Below are 21,752 nucleotides of genomic sequence, written 5' to 3' on the forward strand. Positions count from 1 at the left end.
TGCACCAATATTAGCAACCTTAGAAATCCAACGTCAGGTGGTGCTCGGTGATTCCAAGATTGTGACAATGTTGTCACAATATTGGTTATACAATATTGGTAAACTAATACTGTCGTAGAGTATATGTTTTCAATATTGCAGTAATATGTTAGTTTTAACATTGGCACATTATTAAAAAAAATACTGAACATAGGCCTCTGCTTATAATATTGACACAATATTGACACAATATTAGGAAAACAAAATTGCTAAAATAATATCGAGACGATGTTATCTCTGTGATACTGCGGTATTGTTATTATGTTAACATTCAATCAACGTTAGAACAACAAACATAACAGGCTTCTGTTCGTAATATCGTCATAATATTGACACAATATTGGATATCTAAAACTGCTGAATTGATATTATGCTAACATTATTTTTACAACATTGTGGTAATATTCGCACTTTAACATTGTCACAAGATTAAGAAAATAAACATTTTAGGCTTCCTGTTTCTAATATTGTCATAAGATTAACACAATATTGTGCGCGGCGAGCACAATTCGACCGCGTTTGCTATTTCCGCCACCAGGGCGCGCTCGCCGCGGATCTGCCGTTGCGGTCCCTTTAAGGGCAAATTAAAGGGCAAAAACTGCGACCTTTCGCTTTTTGACGTAATAGGCACATGATCCATAGGCGTCTAACCCATCTTACCGATATTCTTAGGCCAAGGGCTCAAATGGAGCTTTTTGGCAACGGTCTGCGCGCGGCCGCCCCGTCAATGGGGCTGGTTCTCGTTTCGCCTGGGCAGTGCCCGTTACAAGTGGGATCCATGTTGAATATTTCAGCCAGTACAAGCAGCCAAGAAAGTAGCTGACTTAGGAAGGTTCCTCGGCACTCCAATGTTCCGCATGCCTACACTAGGCTTTGCGACGCTAAGAAATTTTTTCCGCGAGGACGGCAGGTAATACGGCGTTCTATCGCATACCTTGCCTTAGAGGTAGGATTGGAAATCCAGGCTTGTCTCAGAGGTAAAATAAATATCCTGCCAATACTATGGCAATATTTAAACATCAAGTCTATGGCATCATCATGATCACAATATCCACTGAACAAGCTTGGAGCAATATTATTAACATAACATTGTCCCAATATTGAATATCCAAGTTTGTCTCGGAAGTAAAATAATGTCCCACCAATATTGTGGCAATATTGTCAGGATAGACTTGGAGCAGTCTTACTAACCTAACCTTGGCACAATCTTTGGGCTCAAGCTTGTCCCAGAGGTAAAATAAATGTCCTGCTAACATTGTGGGAACATTAGCAAGATAAGCTTGGCAACTCTATTCAAATGTGAAAAAATGTCATACTAAGCTTGTACCAAGGTCAAATTTCCGATTGGGTTATCAACTTTGAGTTACTTTAAAGAATAAAGCGTATATGTAAATATTCATGTCTGTCGATTTCCTCGATATTATCTGACCAGAAATCTATTAACTTCTTAAATTAAGTCCTTTCCACGCTGCACGAGGCAGAAATTGTTATTCCAAAGTGACCTCTCTCAGAGCTTTCCCTTTTCACAATTCACTGTGTAAAATTGTACTTCTGCAATTCTGCATCTTCCAACTGGAAGGGATTTGAGCCCTCTGGATTTCGGGTATATTCATTGGGTTTCCTTACAGTGATGTTAACCCTTTACTCTCCCAAAATCACGCCGCAATACTGCAAAAATGTCTTTCTCAAATTTACTATCAGAGTGGAAATCATTATGATGTCTTGAGCACCTTATGCAACTGATGCAGGATGACGACAGGCCGTCACCATACCAATTAATCGAGCAGGCAATGAATAAGTAATCCAACCTTGACTGCTTTCCCTGTTGTCAACACAGTTGAATAACCATACAGTGCTCATCATTTGCCGCTTGGAGCACCAAGTCATCATACGCACCGTTTATTGATGAAATGAGTATCGGTTGCTTGACTTCATGCATGGATTCATCACGTCAATGAAAGTGTGCGTCCTCACTACTTTTTCTGTTGAGAGCCTCCCCTTTCCCCTCCCTAATTAGTAAAGTTACGCTTTTCATCCTTAGTCGAATACATTATGGTGTGGCTGCAGTATAAAATTATCTAGGAGTTTTGATTACTTGAAATTAGTCAATTTTTATAATTAGCAGGGGCGTGTTTTAGGGATCAAAGTAAGAAGTTAAAAGAAAAAAAAATTCCAAAGTCGGATTCAGTCGGAGCTACGAGTAACCTATAAATTCTTGGGGGAACGGTCGTTTTTCCTGATATTTCCCTAGGGTTCATGACCAAACCCCTTGAAAAATTGCTGTTTACTATTACTAGTGCTGCATATTTTTAGCGTTGAATTCATCCAAAACCTCGAGGACATCAAGATATTAAGTTACAGACACATTTTAGGCGGTCTAATATTTCACCCTTAAATGACAGAGACCTCCTGAAATCTTCCGTCAACTTGAAATTTTAACATTTTATGGGGCATGGATAAATTCAGTGCCGCATGCGAAAAATTTCCCTTAAACTTGGAGAAGCTCAAAAATTGGTGACATTTTTGGAAAATAACTAATTAGAGAAAAAATTCATTATTTTGACTTATAGAATATGCTCATGAAGTCTGGACGTTTAATCCTGATACAAGCTGTATTACAAATAAGTAAGTAGATACCGATGGCTAAAGTGCGACACCACGTACATCTCCATCGCGGTGAACCAAAATCTCCGTTCCTGGTTTATTTTTTCGAAAAGGAACAAGTCAAGTCTGTAGCTTGAAATGTATTCAGAATATTCTACAATCAGAGAAGGAAAACCAAGAAAAGTTTCAAGAAATTACGTTGACTCAGTTTCCCGAGGAAAAAATGAAGTATGGCTGGAAGTCTACAATATCGACGGCGTAAGTCGGCAATCACATAACTCGGTTTGCGACGTCGCAGACTTCCTGTCATACTATATTTTTTTAACGGAAAGCTACTCAACGGCAATTATAAATTTTTGCCGTGATTTTTCGTCTGTGCGAAGAAAATTCTACATTAACTTCAAGGAATGATGTCAATTTACTCTCCTTTATAAAAATAACATAGAGGCGGAGATTTTTAGACACACTGGAAAAAAAACACATTGGATCTAGAGTCCAGACTCTTGAAAACATTGATAAGAAAAAATACTCTTGATTCAATCGTATTTTAGCTTGAATCAAAACAAAATACGCTTAAATTAAGAGGATTGGTTCTTGAATTAAGCTAGATTCTGATTGAATCAAGAGTACTTTTTCTTGTCAAGGTTTTAAGAGTCTGGACTCTAAATCTAACGTATTTTTTTACAGTGCACCGTAAAGGAGATATGTGATTATGGACTTACGCCGTCGATATGTTCTGTCTTGGACCTTCCAACGTAGCCAGACCTAAGAAAGAATTGCGTTAAAGAAAGCCGAGAAAGGTTGAAACTTTCGTCGCTATTTACGTAGAAAAAAGAAGAAGTAAAAGTTGACCAAAAAACTAGTGGTTGACGGCAGGGAGGAGTGCAGACGAAAAATATGTTGCCATGCACGTCATAGTCATGTGCGGATATTACAGTTCCCTCCTGTCCCTGATTTTTTAGATGCTTGATCTCTTCCGGGTCTGGCGCAGAGTTAATACGTAGCTTCATGTCATGCAACGATACGATCGACAAACGAGTGCAACCGTTGAGAGGCAACCTGCCGTGCTGCGGAAAAACGTAGTATCGGTAAGCAGACGTTGGCAGACGTTGCCAAATTTCCCCCGATAAAATGTTTAATCCAAAGGAGAGCTATGGGTATTTTTTCCTCAAATTTTCAGATATAGATCAGATTGCAATCTCAACTCTCTGATAGTTTGGAATAAAAATATTTGCAAATGTATCTTAGTAAGAGATTGATGAGACTCAATAGCTCTAATGCAGACAACAATAAAAACACAATAAATTACAAAAAACAAATTTGTATACAGGGCTAAGGAGACATAAAACAAACCAGGACGTTTCGAGCCAATTACATCTCCATTCTCAACTGGAACAGAAGCTAAAAATGTAAAAATTAAAACGATAAAATGAGCATGCAACTGACCAAGGTAGGAATCAGTGTCAACTGAAAAACAGAGCAAAGATGGACAGAGGGGTACTATCACCTCCTTGATAATAGGCCAACCTCCACACCCAGGAGTATTTATAGAGGCTCTTCTCTACCACAGAAAAACTGGTGATAGGATGCGCTCAATCCATCTATGTTAGCTCTAAAGTTGCATAGTTCACCTCTATTCTTGACGATGTTTATCATCTTTTTTGTATTTTATTGTGTTTTTATCTTAATATTGATGTTTTATCTGAGGTAATTTGGCAATGACTGGATGCCTCATACGGCGTTTTCGCTTAGGTTGGCAGTGCGACATTGGTAGACGACGATGGACGGCCACCGGGCGAGGGAGAGGGGAGCGCTAATTACAAGCTGCTAACTTGAGGATATCGGAAAGAAAGTGAAACGCCATTGTTCGGAGATTGCACCGAGTAGAGGATAATTGTCGGCAGGTGGATCAGCACCAAATGGGAAGCCAATAATTAGCATAGATAAACATCAACAATCGCGGATATTCAGCGATTGAATGGGGGTTTGTCAGTGACTGCAGGATCAACAGCGCAGCGTCTGCAATATGCGCTGCAGCATAGAGAAGGTAATCCACGTAGGCGGCTGCAAGAAAGTCCAACTAGAGATGAAAGGCGTAAGTTGATAAGAACATTCTGCGGATTTATGTTGTCTCTGCATACACACATATATACTTCCCGGTGCAGTAATTTCCTGCTCATTTTTGGAGATGATCCTTTTTTCATGGGGAAGAAAATCATATAACAACACTGCTATACTGAGGAAGAACGCCGTATAAACATTCGAGAGTTGCCAAATTTTATTCGATAAAATTTTCATTTTTGAGGAAAGTTATGAATATTTCCCCTTGAAATTTTCAGGACTTTTCGGTGGAATAGCGAGCAAACTTATCTGAAAAATTTGAGGAAAAATACTCATAAGTTTACCAAGAAATTCGAATTTTATCAAAGGAAATTTGGCAACGCCTGAAAGTTCATACGGCGTTCTTCCGTATCACGGCAGAACAGCTCGTCACTCCTCTAACGTGGGGTATCTCAATTGCCTTAAGGGTTCTAAGCTCCGTGTAAATCTATATTATTTTCGTGGTTCTTGTGAATATAGAGGTGTGTCCTTACATCATAAGAGCGACAAACTACTATCCCAGCCTAGGAAGGGATAAGTAGCAAAAGATTCCAGTTTTTCACCAGTCACACGTGGTCAACAAAGGCAGAGGGAAAAGTAGATGCAGAAAACATAAATCGTTCGGTTAAGTTTTGATGTATCCTTGTGTAATTTGACAAATTTTTTTTATTTTCAATAAAGTAAACGGCATCGGTAAGTGCAGATACTAATGATATGAATGCCGTGTGATTGAAAGAAAATATAGCACTAGAAGAATGATGGATCGAATGAATGATGGATGATCGAATGATGGATCACAGTTACCTAAAAATAGGACTTATTGAAGCATATTAATAGGCTTTACGAAGATAAATTAACTTCAAAAGAGGAAAGTATGACTGAAAATGAAAATAATCAAGGCAAGGGGGGCAAAAGAGTGATGTTTAATTTTTTTTGCATGTTGAAAAGCATTAAATATAACGAAAATGCTGTGTAATCAAGCGGTCGGCGCAAAAAGTCCCTCTTCGTAATTAAAAAAGAGCAAAAAATTTTTGGTGAGCAATGCATCTGAATATCCCTTGTAAACTACCACAAACTTTAAAGTCAGAAACATTTTAAACTGCACTGAGAAAAAACTATGGCTTATAAACCTATTAGAGGTAAATATGGAACACCACTAATAGTAGTACCTCTACATATAATAATAGCACATATACCTTAGTTATGGTACGGGGTACCTTAATTAGGTACAGAGACCTTAGTATGGTTCACAGACCGAGAATCATTAGTTTATTTACGACTATTATAGGTGTTCCATATTTACCTCTAATAGGTTTATAAACCATAGTTTTTTCTCAGTGTGTTGCATGATACCATAAGCGAATGCATCATAATTTACGCTGATTTTTTGGCAAAAAAGTATCCGCATAAGTCTTATTTAGACTTAGTAGGACTGCCACCCTCTCCTCAAAAATGGGTAGATTCATTGCTATCTCGTCTTCACCTCAAAATATATTCTCCCAAGTCGTTAAAGTGCCTAGCCTGCATCACGACTAAGAGCGCGTTCATGCAACTTGTGTTGCCTAACCAGCCGTTTTCAGGCTTCATACCAGCTCTCTACGCTACACGCAGCCACAGCAGTGCGCAGCTCAGCGGTTACTGGGCGGCTACTTATACGTTTAGTGCGCTTCTTATGCTGACAATGACAAAATTATTTTAAAAAGTAATTCAAGGCTTCAATTTCTAAGAAAATAACAGTATCGGAAAAGGCTCACGCAGCAACTTGCAATAAGTTTTAGATCGAGGAAAAAGGTGTGTTTACATTCCGGAGGTCGAAGTTGTGGGACAGGTAGGACCGGAAAGCTTTGCACCTTACTTTTCAGAAGAGGAAAGATTACTCCGGATGGGTTGTCGGCATTGGTGACCTGCGGACTGATTACTGAAATTGATGGACAAAGCTATATACAAAGAAGACGTAGGGAGAACGGAGCGATCCTATATTTGCTTGAAATGGGTGGCTCCTATAGACAAAGGGAGAAAATGATAGACTAACGGTCGGGTCTCTCGCTCGTTGCTGTTAGTTAGTCTATTATCTACCTTTTTTGACCATTGCAACCACCCGCTTCCACCAATAGGATCTCTTCATATCTCTTTTGTCTCCTTTATCTATAGCTTTGTCTATCAATTTCAATAATCAGTCCGCTGACCGTGTACACAAACAAATCTGCATCTCCCAAGGCTTCTGAGGTCATTTCCTTCCCCTAAGTCCTTCTAAATACAAGGAGAATACCTCTCGGAAGTCTGCCGAGCTACGGAAAAACGCCGTATGAGCTTTCAACCGTTGCCACATTTCCTTCGCAGTAACAAACGAATTCCCTGGGAAGACTCTGAATGTTTTTCTTCAAATTTTCTGGACAATTTTGTTCGCGGTTTGATCTAAAATATCTGAACATTTCAACAAATAATATGCATAATTTTCCCAAAAAATACACGCTTTATCCAAGGATATTTGGCAACTCTCGAATGTTCATACGGCGTTCTTACTTAGCACGTCAGTGTTTGTTAATGAAGGTCACTGAGGAGATTGCCAATAGACAAATCGATTTGAAACATATCGATGGTGAAACTACCAAACCACGTATCTCGGTTTGCGACGTCGCAGACTTCCTGTCATACTTTATTTTTTAAATGAAAAACTACGTAATGTCCAGTCTTGAGAATTTCTGTGATTTTTCCTCTTCGTGCGAAGAAAATTCTGTGAAAATTTCAAGGAATGATATTGATTTGGTCTATTTCAAAAAAATAAAATGTGAGCGTAGATTTTTAAACACCGCAAACGAGATACGTGGTTTGGTAATTTCACCGTCGATATAGGGAGTCAAATGGGACTACTTTTGGATTCCCTGAACTTTTCAAATATGGCAACCCGATTTGTGATACATTGTTTAATAAGAGCATTAAAAAAATAGAAAACAAAATGGACGCTAAGTTAGGATCACCACTTCAAGATGGAGACTAGTTTAAGTACAAAATAGTCAAGGAAAGTATTTTGCCAATCTACAAACAGATTTGCTTCAAACTTGAATCCGCGTTGTTTTTGAAACATCAGCACAAATTCAAAGTCTGTATTTCAAGATACCCATTATTTTACAAGACAGTGGTTTTAAAATTGGAGAACAACTGTCTGTTACGAATTTTCTTTTCAAGGTGTCACGCATACAATCTGATTCAAACGTACAAATCCAGTAATCAACTTCTATAGAAGATATCAGTATCTATAATTAACGCACGTTAACTTAAAAACCTCAAATGGACTTCATTTTGCAATTCGGAACTATAACTTCCGACCCATCTGTAACAGCACTTCTCTGGATAGAGAAAGTAATGGTACATACGATGGTTTTAAACTGAGGCACAATTTATAGTTCCTAATTGCAAAATGTAGTCCAAATGACGTTATTTGGAGAAGAAATTTTCCGTCAAATCATTGCATATTAAAATCTCGCTTTTGAGTTGATTTCTGGGAGTCAATTCGTAAATAGCTTTCTGCACAAAATTTGAAGAGGAAACTTCAGACGTGCTACTAAAAATCATTCCTTGTCTATTGACTGATCACGTCTACAAAAAATGTTAGGAAAAACTTTTTATGATGGCTGGAGCGCGAATTGTTGAAGAATTGAGTCATCGTTATAAAACGAGGAAGAAGAGCCTTCAATCTACTGCGCAGGCAGTTTCTGGTTACTGTCTGTTAGATTTGCCTACCTTCCCTAACGAAGGAGTTTTATGGGCGGCTGCTTGAATTATTGTGGTAAGTGAGTACCTCTGCTTATGTAGCAAAGTTGCGTCAGGGCAATAACCACACGATGTTACTAATTTGTTTAAGGGTGATCTTCACTGCTGATCTCTCTGATGACTACAATGTACCAAAAACAACACAAGAAAATCAAAATTCCCTGCTGTCTGCTCTATATTGCGCCTCTTTCTCATTCATTTCTTTTCTAACCTATTTTTAAAACAATTTCTGTTGTGGCAAATAAGTATATTCCATGATAAAATCGTTTTACAAGTGGTATTTCACTAAAACATTGTACCATTCTTGTCCGAAATTTCATCTTATCAGAAGAAAACAGACGCAACCGTTGGATCACAGTTAAATTTCTTGACTTTTATGGTTACACTCGAGAGCTATCTGTGTTTTTAGAAATAAAAATAAACATTTCATCTCGAAAGACTTTTCAAAAGGGCAATCGAGTAGCATACATACCTTATGAACATGGAGCCCCCATCAAATGCTCGAAGAATATGTTTCCCTCAATACATTTAGCCGTTTTAAATGTTTTCTTACATTTACTTTTAACTTCGTTGATTTAGTAGCTGCTATTTTATGTAGAGATAGTTGAAGAGATACAATTCGGGCTCGTATACAAAGAAAATACAACACGTAATTTGAGAAGCAGTCCAGGTAAAAAAGACTTGAGGCCTTTTAAGTTTATATTTCACTCAGAACCAGTTAATGCACAAAAAAGGAGCATGAGTTCAAATACCTGCAAGATTAATTCTTCTTCCTTTCCTCTTTTAGGTTATTTAGTCATTTACTTTCTGGATTACTGTTTCAAGCCTCAAGCAATTTCGTGCAACTTATTCGAGGGATATTTTTTCTCACAAAAAATGAACAAAAGCTGTATGCTCACTCTTCCGGTAATTAATTTTTTTTATCGCAAACGGTTTACCCAATGCCTGACCGGCCAATGACTCTGGTTTAGGCAAATGGATTTGATTTGAAGGTATGTGCATCTGTATGAGGTCAGTCTGTGATAAATAGCATTTAATCTTTCCTCCAGACAAATTGCAGATGTTCATATTCGTGGATGAAAATGCGCTCACATAAATAGATAGCAAATGTAGTTTAACTGCTCATAACGTTCAGAGAGCTTTGTAAGGAGAGGGATGAGTTTTGCGGTATAATTGAGGTTGATTATCTACTTGTTTCTCGTTTAACCAATACGAAAATTAGGGGATACCGATAATAAAGTGAACTCTACAATCGTATTTGAAGCATACAGGGTGATTAGGGCAGAAAACAAACTTTGAACGACAATGAGATATAGCACCAATGAAGGTTACATTTTAAGCCGTGTCCAAAGGAATGTAAAGAAATTGATATAACATGAATTTATTTTAGGGGTTTAAACTTCAGGATAATTTTTTTTTCTTTTTTTTTTTCTTTACCGTAGTTAATGAGGAAGAAAGAAAATTGTAAAATTGTAACTAAACCTTTGAGTAAATTCATGTTTTCTATTTCAGTTCGTTTTATAAAAATGTCCTAAATTTTTGACAGAAAATTTTGCCTTTGAGATTGAAAAGGAGGGATCGAAAGGGCAAAATTTTCGATGGATTTTTGATGGTGAAGAAAAATTAGAATGAAAAAGGCACGTATCCACTTTTCCTGAAAAAGGAATATATGAAACTAAGTAGTAGTAGTAGTAGTGATGGAATATAGAGAAAATAGGAAAAATAGGTAAAAATATGAGGTTTGGAAAGCATTACACAGTTGCAAATAGTTTTATCAGACCACTTATTAATAGCGACATTAGCGAAAAGTACGCACATTGGTTTGCAATGTTTCTCATTTACGCTGATATTGAATGTTTTGAATGAGGACTAGTAAACGTTGCTTTGAGAAAATTTGTCGGTTTTCTCTACTCTTGCAAGTAAATATACTTTGAAAATTTCCGCAAAAATTTTGATTATTATTCTTAGAAACTTTAATTTACCTCAATCAAGATACTGTCAAATTGTCTCCTACTTTCATCTTCATTAAATTTATCATGATCGGGCAAGTACATCTGAGTGCAAATCAGTTTTTGACACATTAACTCATGTTCCGATGCTTCTTGATTATAAGTATCTCTATAATAATTTCTTATGAATAAAATCTTGAAAATAAGATACGAGCACATGAAATCATTCTTGCCACATTGAAAGAAATTTTGGTTACTGATAGTTTATCCTGGTTCTAGAAATTTTTCGAAGATCTTAAGTATTTCTTACTGAAATGAAAGAGCTTCTACATGGTACCTCTAAGATTTACTTTCTTAAAACATGTTTACTTCATACTTCTCGTCAATATCCTTCTGGTATTTCCTTATCCAGAAATTGTTATCGCAAGTTAGTATTAGTATTCCGACCAATGTAACCATGCTGTAACAGTGTGTTGGCCTCAATAAATAAATAAAAAGAACAAAAATGACTATTGGCCTAAATTTTTTATATTTACGATATTCTACAGAAAGATGAACGACCTCCCACGTCCACAAAAGAATTGGGACTACCGAACGCGTGCAATCCGAGCACTGCAGTTTGTTCAGCTACGTGAAACTACTCCTAATTTCGGGAGCAATTTCAGTCGGAATTCCCACCGAAAAAGCGCGTCTAGCGGGAGATGTGATGAAGGTCTGAGAACTGCCAAAACACGTAAGAAACTCGAATGCATACAAACAAATGTTACGTTGAGCCGAGAGCTTGCTTAACAGATCGTAAGTTTACCCAATTGCGCCCGATGCTACAACTCGTCGTTAACGGACGAAGGAAGGTAACTCCATTCCACGGTTGCCAAATTGACTAAAAAATTCTGTTTTTTAACAAGAATGTACCTGTGCAATTTACGTCCAAGATTTTCCTGGTTTTTGCATAAGATTAGAAGAAAAATCAGTGCAATTTTTAGTCAAAAATGCCCAAGATTCTCTTCGTAATGAATCAATTTACAAGGAACAATTTGGCAACATTGGAATGTAGTTACGTTATTTCTTCGTGGGGAGAATGACGGTTTGTGACGCCAACCGCGTGGTCGACTCATAATTTCGGATTACATTATTTCCACCGGAGGAAACTTTCTTCGAAGATTAGCGGGTCCAGTTCAACGCCTCGGCCATTTCCGAAGCATTGTTGCCAAGCCGTGACGCTTTAATCGTGTCCCCCGTGCGAAAACCTCAAGCTTGGCATCGGGGCTCCGAATATATCCACGACCGGAAACTGGTACCAATAACCGGAGCATCCTTCCTGTTCCATTACGTCAAACTTTTGCATAAGCTGTGGCCGAGTGGTCCAGCAGGGTGGCCGTCGGTGCAGACTAACCTACTGAGTCACAAAAGATTGTCCGAATTCGAGGAATTCCTCCGAAAAGCGAAGAGTGTCCCCGCGACTCTCTCTCTCGTGCCCCCGCTTATTCTGCCGTGCTAAGGAAGAACGTCCGTATGAACATTCGAGAGTTGCCAAATTTCCTTCGATAAAACATGTATTTTTGACGAAATTCATGCACATTTTTCTTTGAAATTTTCAGATATTTTAGAGTAAATTGTGTACAAAATTGTCTGAAAATGTTGGTAAAAAATATCCAAAATTTTCCCAGTAAATTCGGTTTTTATCGAATGAAATTTGGCAACGCCTGAAGGCTCATACGGCGTTCTTCCTTAGCACGGCAGTATTTCTGCCCGTGCCCTTTTGGTCGCCGCCGACGTCCCAGGGCGTCGCCAGTTGGCATTCGACAAATAATATGAATACATATCGGATGCGGGCTATAAAAAAACCTTTTTCAGTCTCCCGAGAGAATGCTTGTCAATTATATAAAAAATTCGAAGTTTGTATCCGGCTGGACCCGAGCGGGCGATTATTAAAGCATGATTTACCGATTTGATCCCTCCTTCTATGTTCTGACACCTTTTTAAACAGATGCAACCAGGCGATATAATTGATGATGTCAGGTTCCGTTTTTTGGTCACTTGTTAGGTTCTATCCGTTATAAATCAAAATTATAAGAACATATGTATGTTTGCCAGATTAAAAGTTAGTTTAATGGCTTTGTGCATAAGGGTATTGAGTAAAAATTTTACGACTCTGCGAGGGAAACAAGTCTAAAGTTAAAAAATTCTACCTTGTTATATGTGGCACCATGTAACTATTTGTGCACAGAAGCCCCGCATGTTACCATCAAAATGAATGAGATGGAGTCAAAATAGTGAGAGAAACGTATTAAGGAGATCAATGGGTCAGTTGCGCTGAACACGGAATCGTGTTTTGATGCTCGATTCTTGTAGATTAGCTAAAAATAATAAGATCTGCCCAAACAGCAACTTTCTACGTTGGATATTGACCGTGATATCGCGCTTTGAAAAACTAAATTTATGACGTCATCCACCGCGATGGTATGTACATACCATTTTATGCTCAGTACAACCGCGGTGGATGACGTCAAAAACCCGATTTTCCAAAAGGGCGATATCTCGGTTAATATTGAACGCTGAAAGTTGCTGTTTGGACAGACTTTGTTATTTTTAGCTAATCTAAAAGAATTAAACATCAAAATACGATTCAGTTATCAGCGCTACATGGCATATTAAACGTGTGCTCAGTATTTTTTGGTCTCGGTGCATCGGCTTTTTTTCTACAAATGCGTTAAAGTCTCCAGGTTGGCGTAAACATGGTACTCTGTTTCACTCGCACACATGGTCTTTCTCAGCAGTGATGTTAGTAAAACTCATGCATTAAGATAGACTTTGCTATGCATTTTTCAGTAAATCTGCTCAGAGGTTTTCCTCCTTTTTGCAAGAAAGTAAGTCAGTCAACTCTGAATACATTTCATTTGCCGCGAACACTATCAGCATTGCAAATCTTATATGCTCTATTATTGAAAAAGTCCTCAATTGAATTGAACTTTCAAAAAAGCCTCAATAAATGGTCACTAGTATTATTTAATTACTTCGTACCCGAATCTATGAGAAATGTTTTGTCAAACAACAAAGTTTTATTTACTCTCAAAAACTCAGGACTCTCTGAAACTTCCTTGAATCCCATTTTAACTTGAGATTTTGATATTTTAGAGACCATAGTGAATTTAGTGTTTGACTGTATCAGATTAAGTAATTTTCCATTAGTTTTGGCTCATGAGTGTCTTCAAAATTTATAAAAAAAGACGGTTTCCCCAAATTTTTGAGCACCATAGCTCCGACATGGGAATCTTTTTTAAAAAATCTTTAAACAGGACCAGTCCATTATACATATTTGAGGGGCTTGGAGGACATGGCGCATAGGTGCGGTTTTTGAAAAAATTGAGATATTAATAATTTTAAGTAAAACTAGTCTTAATGCGTGTTCTGCAGTGAAAAAATTTCTCCCAAATTCCCATTTAAAGCATCAAAAAGTCAGTTTGAACTTTCTTTCCGCCATAAGGATCCATGTAATTTCGAAACTTCTAACATGTATTCTGCGAGATGTCAAAAACTGCACTTATGCGTCTTGTCCTCCAAGCCCCTCATTTGGCCCTTAGAAGACTCTCATGCATTTTGGCTGTTATACCCTAGGACATCCTTTTTACCAGTCAATAGAAGTAGAGCTTCCCAAAGCCAAAGATGTAACATGACGCGGTAGTTGTTCTGACGGAAGAAGTTACCGGCATGAGAATCAGCCGCAGCTGCAGACAGGTTGAGAGGAGGAACCCTGCGAATGCCTGTCGAGACACATGAGAATAAGTATATCCATATTTAATTTATTACAACACACTTAAGCAGACGTTCGAGCGGCGCGGCGCGCGCTGCACCGGGCCGAATCTAATTGAGACAAAGTTATTCGGGAAGCAGCACGGCATTAACTCAACTAGCTTTACGTAAACGGTCAATCAGAGATGAAAAGATGCGACCCGATTTATGGAAGATCTTAAACCGAGAGAAAGTTTTATTCGGTCGGATGACCTACGCAGAATCCTCTCAACATTTTTTCTTTGTACGAAAATCGCAGATAAGATCGGCCCACATTCCGCGCCTGTTCGTTGCATCCTACGGGTTTTATTCCTTCATTTTTTTTAAAGTGAATCGGCGATGAAACTGCATAGATGAGTTCCTCGGTCTACGCTGCCGTGGTAAGGAAGAAGGCCGTATGAGCCTTCGGACGTTGCCAAATTTCATTGTATAAAATACGAATTTACAGGGAAATCTGTGAAGATTTTCCCTCCTATTTTTCAGAAAATTTCATTTGCAGCCAGGTCTGAATTACCTGAAAATCTTAAAAGGAAATATTCACAACTCTCCTAAAAAATAAACATTTTTGGAGGAAATTTGGCAACTCTTGATTGTTCATACGACGTTTTTCCTCAGCATGGAATGTACGACACTGTCTGTCGCAGTATATTCTGAATGGAAAAATACTTAACTTTATTCCTTGAAAAGAATAGGAGGAGGTTAAAACATGGGAAAACTAGGCTGAAACATTTAAAAAAACTAAAAAGGCAGAGCGTTTTGAACCTTCACTGGATCATTTTCAGCTGCAAAAAAAAAGAATAATTAATGAAATATTGAGTGGGAAATGTTCAAACTTTCCAGCGTTTTTAATTGTTTAACCTTATTTACTCATGTTTTAATCTCTTCCTATTGTATTCGTATACCTGGGGGTATGTTTGTATGTTCTTTTGTTTCTTGAAAACACTTCGCTGATTTTTATTTTTTACGTGAGAATATTCTGTGAAAATTACAAGCAAACTTGTTTAGCTTGTTCTCCATCGATGAGATGAAATAGGGGCAAAGATTTTAAGACACCACAAATAAAATAAACTATTTTTGCAGTTTCTCAGTCGATATGTGGCCAATTGTGAGTGAGAAAACTTACTTAAAAAGAAATTGAGTTATATTGGTATCAAAATACGAGGTAGTATTTTCGACATTTTCGAACAACAAACGCCCAATTTCAAGGCGAATTAGTCCGGAATAGCCTGCAGTTTGTGGCACAAACATGTCGTTTCCAAAGAGTTACCCAAAAATCTAATTTTTGTATTTAACAGTACCACACAGGGCCGGATTTACGTACTTTCCGCCCATGGGCCGCCTGTATTTTGCTGGCTCCTTCTCATTCGTTCTGAAACTTCAATAAAAACCATCAAGTGAACGTGCCGGAGGGGGTCGGGTGCATAAGACGCGTTTACTTGTGTTGGACACATTTTTTGCGAAAGCCCTGTTAACACTACTATCAAAAGTTTGAGGAACTTTGCGCAAAAATTAAGTCCCGTAAACCTTTCTCTGCGTGGACAAGGTCTTCCATTTACTAGTAATGAACGAAAAAAATTATGAGATAACACACATAAATGTGGTTTAATAATTTTAACTTCCGCCGCCGCGCCGCGCTGACCGCACTGTATTTGGCGCAATGCGTGAAGTATTCCCGCAGTCTTGTAGGCGCTATGCGTTTCACACCGACCGCTGCAAGCTGACCGCTCTGTGTCTGACGCAATGCGTGTAGTATTCATGCACTCTTGTAGGCGCTAATATGTGTTACATGCCGACCGCCGCGCCAAGGGCTTCTCTTTTTCATCTCAAGTCCTCGTCATCAATGCCCTCTGCGCCGAGCGCCGCTCCATGCCAAATTGAGTGTTTGGTTTCTCTCTCAACTCGACTAATTAAAGGTGCTGTCTCTTGTATCACCGGAAGACGACAAAATTAGAAATTACTATACTCTCAGGAAATGAGAGATATTGGTACCTTTTCTATTTGTATTTTTTTTTTTTTGAATCCGATTTTTTTATACCTACATTAAAAAAAATTGCAAAATTTGCCGCCATGGGCCGCGGCCCATGTGGCCACCCCCTAAATCCGGCCCTGGTACTACATGTCCAGATTTCGCAATGGAATGTACTGTCCTCCAGCGCCACAAAAATAATGAACTAAACCACTTGTAACTTATCATTAAATATATACTAAAGGCGACAAAATAAAAATGATGTTGATAATGGAGACTGCCAAGAAACCACGATTTTATGGCATCTCGTGGATTAGTTCCTTATGTATCCTCGTTTTTACAAACCAAACCAACCAACGTTTTTACAAACCAATATTCCAATTTTTGTCTTCGTTTTTGTATAATTCGGTTCCTCTAAAAAAGTAGAATAATTTTTCAAGATAAAACATATAGTAGGTAATTTCCGCTTGATTGTGCCATTCTCCGGCCGCGCAGTTACGAGTATAAGCGAAGGAGACATTTCAATCTTTAAATTTCCTGTGCATAGAGAACCTTTCCTCTTACTGTCCTGCCCTCCCTGATTTTATTCTAGAACTGAAAAATACGTAAGCCTGGCCATGAGTCTATGAAGCACGCGCTGCCTCTTTTTCCGAGAATTTGCATCATCTGCTCAAGCTTTGGCAAGTAGAGGCTTGCGTGTTCTGAATGCAAGTCGATTATATTTTGAGCATGTTGAAATCTGGAGACTCATACGCAAAGCAGTCAATGACCAGCTCCTTAATTCTGTAACGTTCCACTGGTTATTATTGATGACTGTAATATTTTCCTACTCAAAATTGGTTTTCCCTATTTTTTAAACAAGTCAGGTACATGCATGGTTTTGATATACCTATCATGTAAGCCTACTTCAGGCCTTTATCGTCAAGTTAATCATCAATAATTCAAGTTTCGACATTCGCCATTTGACATTTGAGTCTTTGATTAAACGATATGATTTAGATAATCAAGTTGTGGAGTCCTTTTGGACAATTTTACCTTTAGTTATTTTAGTTTTTTTAGTCTTCCCTTCTATTTCGAATTCGAACCTAATGAAATAAAAAATCCTATCTTAACATGCAAAGTTTTGGGACATCAATGATGAGGTTTGCATGTTACCATTTTTGATTGGGCACCATAGAGTACACAGAGTCGTAATATAATGAAGAGTGCTGTGGCCATTTTTCGATCGACGAGTTCCGAGCCCGCTGTGCGCCGAGATTTGGTCACCTTTTCGATACATTTTCGATCCGAAATGGCGATGTATATTACGTAATAATTCATAACCACTTTGTTTACATCGACTGGCCTATGGCCCGCAGGGTACACGTATATCGAAAACAACCGATTATATATTGAAATAGTGACTCGGCTGGACACTGGAGTCACGGAATTTGGAAACCTGAAAAATGCTTAAAAGAGGCGCCAGCTTTTCTATTTACATTACGACTCTATGTACTCCGGCGCTGGCTAGATTTTTTGAGTTTTATATTTACAAAGTTTGACTGGAAATAGTTTTGCTAAAGTGTGTCAAAGCTTTTTTTTAAATTTGGCAACAGCCTAAACATTCAGAACGTTCATATAATCAACGAGAAATCTCTGTCGTTGCGTATTCAACATGAGTCTCGTTGATTTAACAGGACATTTTGCTCAATTTACACCAAGATATCAACACATTTTACGTGCCCCTAGCCGGGTCATTTCGTGCACGCTTACCTGGGTTATTTTAAACCGCTATTGCTCCGACTGGATGCACACTCAGTCATTTTTTTTTCATTATCTGAGATGCTCCACATCATCAATTGCGTGCCAAAAACAGGGAAGAAGAAGAAGAAACGGAAGGAAAACAGTGAGTGTAGGTAGTGAGATCATTAACCAATCAATCAAATTCTTCGATCGGCTTGAAGGGTTTGAATCCAGGCACCGATGAAAGTTCCAGTTTGTCTGTGGTCCGTGTTCCAAACGCCATTATGTCACTACGCCAAGCTTACGCCGAGACTGCGAGTAATTACAAATCAAACGTTATAAACAATTTCACGGCGCGGACCGCTTTGATTGCAAGCGAGGGTCATTGAACGAATGCACTTTGGAAGCCAGGATGAAGAATGAATAAGTAGCCGATCGCTAAACGCTTATCAAAAATAAATAAGGCTCACTAGCCCCCCCTCCGATGTTGTCAAATGCATCATACTTTAAAGGAACAATTCTGTGCCTAAACAAAGAGAGTTTCGCATTGATATTTTGCAACTCTGGACGAATATTCATGGAGCGAAGTGGATAAGCACGCCACTCTATCGGAAGTAATTAAATATCTAGATATCAAACACAAGTAATAGAATGGTAATGCAGGGTCTGCGCTATTTGGCGGTGGTATCGTAGCCAGAGAAAAACTCAAATATTAAAATAAGAGTCACAGAATTGAATCTAAAGGGTCTTACATTAATGCAAGACTGAAGATGGAGGCTTACGAAGACAGATGCATTGGAACTGATCATTCCACCTCCAGTCTTGCACTGAGACTTTTTAAACTTTTTTGTAATTATTTTGGCTTTTTCTGGCTCATGATTTCCCTGCAAGAAAGTGTTTACTTAGAGCTATTCTGTACCATCTCGTTACTGACAGGTTCTGGACCACGTTTTTAGTTTTCTCCCCCGTATGAATTAAATACATAATACCAAAAATAGTACGCTTTAATTTGATTGATTTGGTTTAATTCCCTCAACCAAAAAGATAGCAATAAGTTAAAACCACGCACCTAAACCTTCGTTTGCCTACTAAGCAGCATAAATCAACGCAAGAAAAATTGAAGTCTACAAATAAAAGCTCCATAATCTCCAACAATTACCAACATTTTAAGGTAAGCTCTAGAGGGGAAATGACCTTAGTCAACAAAAACTCATAATTGAGCCATTAATCTGCGAGTGTTTTAGAAATATTTTAGAAATACCGCACCATACGCACCGAGTTAAACAGAAAGGAACCAGCCCCTTATAAAGTTGAAACTGAGAAAAAGAGGTTAGAAGTTTTATCTCTCCATAAGGCTCAATGTAAAAAGTAAACTTCAACCCCACTTAACACAGACTAAGTTTTTCCTCCTCGACTTTGAGTTTTTGATGGGGGAATATAAACAACTAGTGGGACTTAAAAACACTGTTAACTCAATTTTTTTCGAAAATAAGGGTTGGTTCCTCTCTGATGAACTCGGTCCATATATCACCTACAATCAAGGGGGAAAACATGTTTCGCAAAAACGATAGTCAGGTATTCTTTGGGTAGTGAAATGTGACAGGAGTTTTGTAACATCGCAAATCGAGAAACGTGGTTTGGAACATGGTTGGAACATTGGTTGGTTGGTTGGTTGGTCACCATCGAATTGTTCTCCGTTTTCCCTAATGCTGCAGCCGCTGGATGCGCGAAAGGAGGCAAAGTACATCACGGCGCCCGGATGCGACTATTCGTGCTTCATGGATGCGCGTGTTGTATGAAAAAAGTTGAAGGCGCCCTGCTGGTTTTTCTTGCTCGAACCAAAGTTGCGCGTAATGCAAACGTTGCACCGCGCATCGCGCCGGTGCTTTTTACTAACCATAGCGGTGCGGTGGTGAAAGTACTAAATCTGGAATCTGTAAGACGGTACATTTTTCGATTCAAACATTTTCACACGTTTTTCATTTATTTCATTGATATGCTCCTGATTGAGTTTTTCGTGCAAAATTCAGTTCACCCCAAAGACATAGGTTGGTACATAACATGGTGCATAGACGATTTCCTGGTTAGGGGTACGCTACCAACGAATGTAGTTATTATTTGACGGTACACCATGCTGACAAATAACCACTTCGATAAAAAGAAAAAAAAGAAGAAAAAAAAATTCAATTTACTCGATAAGGATTATTGAATTGTTGGTTTTCATTTTTAATGCGTACCTGCACAAGGAGTATACATATAACCCTGTCACATATAGAGTGAGAGTGTGACCACGTTTTAGGCATGTATAGTATTAGTGCATAAACTGATATTCAATTCACCCTGCCCCCTCCCTTTTATAAAAATGCTTTTTATCAGTAATGACAGGTTTCCTATTTTCCTCTGAGTATCTAAGTCGAGTTTTATAAATAGAATCAGACCTCAATGAATTTGAGTTATCACTTGTTAATTAGTCTACATGGGTGCCTATATGTATGGCTACTTTTAACTACACACATAAAATTGACAATTGTATTCCGGTCCAATAGCCAAAAAAATATACCGTAACCACGGACATCTGGACAAATGAATGATATATTTATACTCGTGCGTATAGTATTTTGCATGATGCGTCGCCGGTTCCAATGATTGAATGCCCATTGTCCAATGTCCAGGGGAGGGAATGTGCCCAAAATAAATAAATCACTCCTTATAAAATGTCGCTCAAGATGCTTTTTGTCAGTTTTCTCCTTTTAAGTTTATTGCGATTTCATTTATTTCGCCCACAGAAACAAAGGCGGAAGAGAAATTAAAATGCGCAAACAAAGCTCACTTTTTTTCTTTCCTTTCCGGAGAGAGATCCAGCAAAACAGGCAACGTCTGATGTGGGTCGACATTAGTTGCGACATTTCGTTCAGATCTGAATGAACTTCGCGGATTCTATTGGGTAAGCGAGAGTGAGATGACTGTCTACAAGATGACAACTCTCTGCAGATGCGAGATCTGAGATTAAGGCATGGTGTAATTTGTCAATTTTTCTCTTTTACGGTCTTTTGTTTTCCTGATAAAAATCTGTATAACCTCAATTAATAAAACCTTTAATTAGAGATCATACTAGAAATGAGAATCTACACGTAAAAAAAGATCTTACACACTAAAGTTCTGTAATATCCAAACTAATATAAACGGAAAATCAATTAATCCTTGATGTAATCTTTGGTGAGGGGATGCTCTTTCTGAATTGGGTAGAAAAAAAAAATCGTAAAAGTCCTGCTAAGATGCCACGGGAAAGAAGTATAACAATCCAACTATACTCCTGCCTGATTTTGGCGTCAGATTAAAGAAAAGTTGCACCAGAGTCACAGTTGTGTCTGCCCAAAATGTGGTTGGATCAACCATCTAGTGTAACTACTCTTGCATCTGACGCAAAAATCAGCCAGGATAATAGTTGGGGTTGTTATACTCTTTTTTCAGTGCGGCAACCATTTTTACCGGACGCGATGCTTCTGGCTCCTCCATTTACTGATTCCAGCCTTAAATGGCCACTTTTGCTAATTTTGTTACTAATTCAACAGAATCTTACCCAGCTTTACCGTCTAACAATTTAGAATCAGACATACACGTTTCGGTGAATGCAATTTGTAGGTATTACGCTGAGGCAAGAATCAATATTGTCCAATAAAAAAAAAGGAAACTAATGATTGTGCATGACAAAGTCGTATTTAATTTAATTTCCTCCAATTTTGATGAAGAATAAATATTTCTATAGAATCACATGATGTCCACAAAAAATATAAATACATTTAACTAGGGGC

The sequence above is a fragment of the Bemisia tabaci genome, chromosome 5, assembly GCF_918797505.1.
Source record: "Bemisia tabaci chromosome 5, PGI_BMITA_v3".
Lineage (NCBI taxonomy): Eukaryota > Metazoa > Arthropoda > Insecta > Hemiptera > Aleyrodidae > Bemisia > Bemisia tabaci.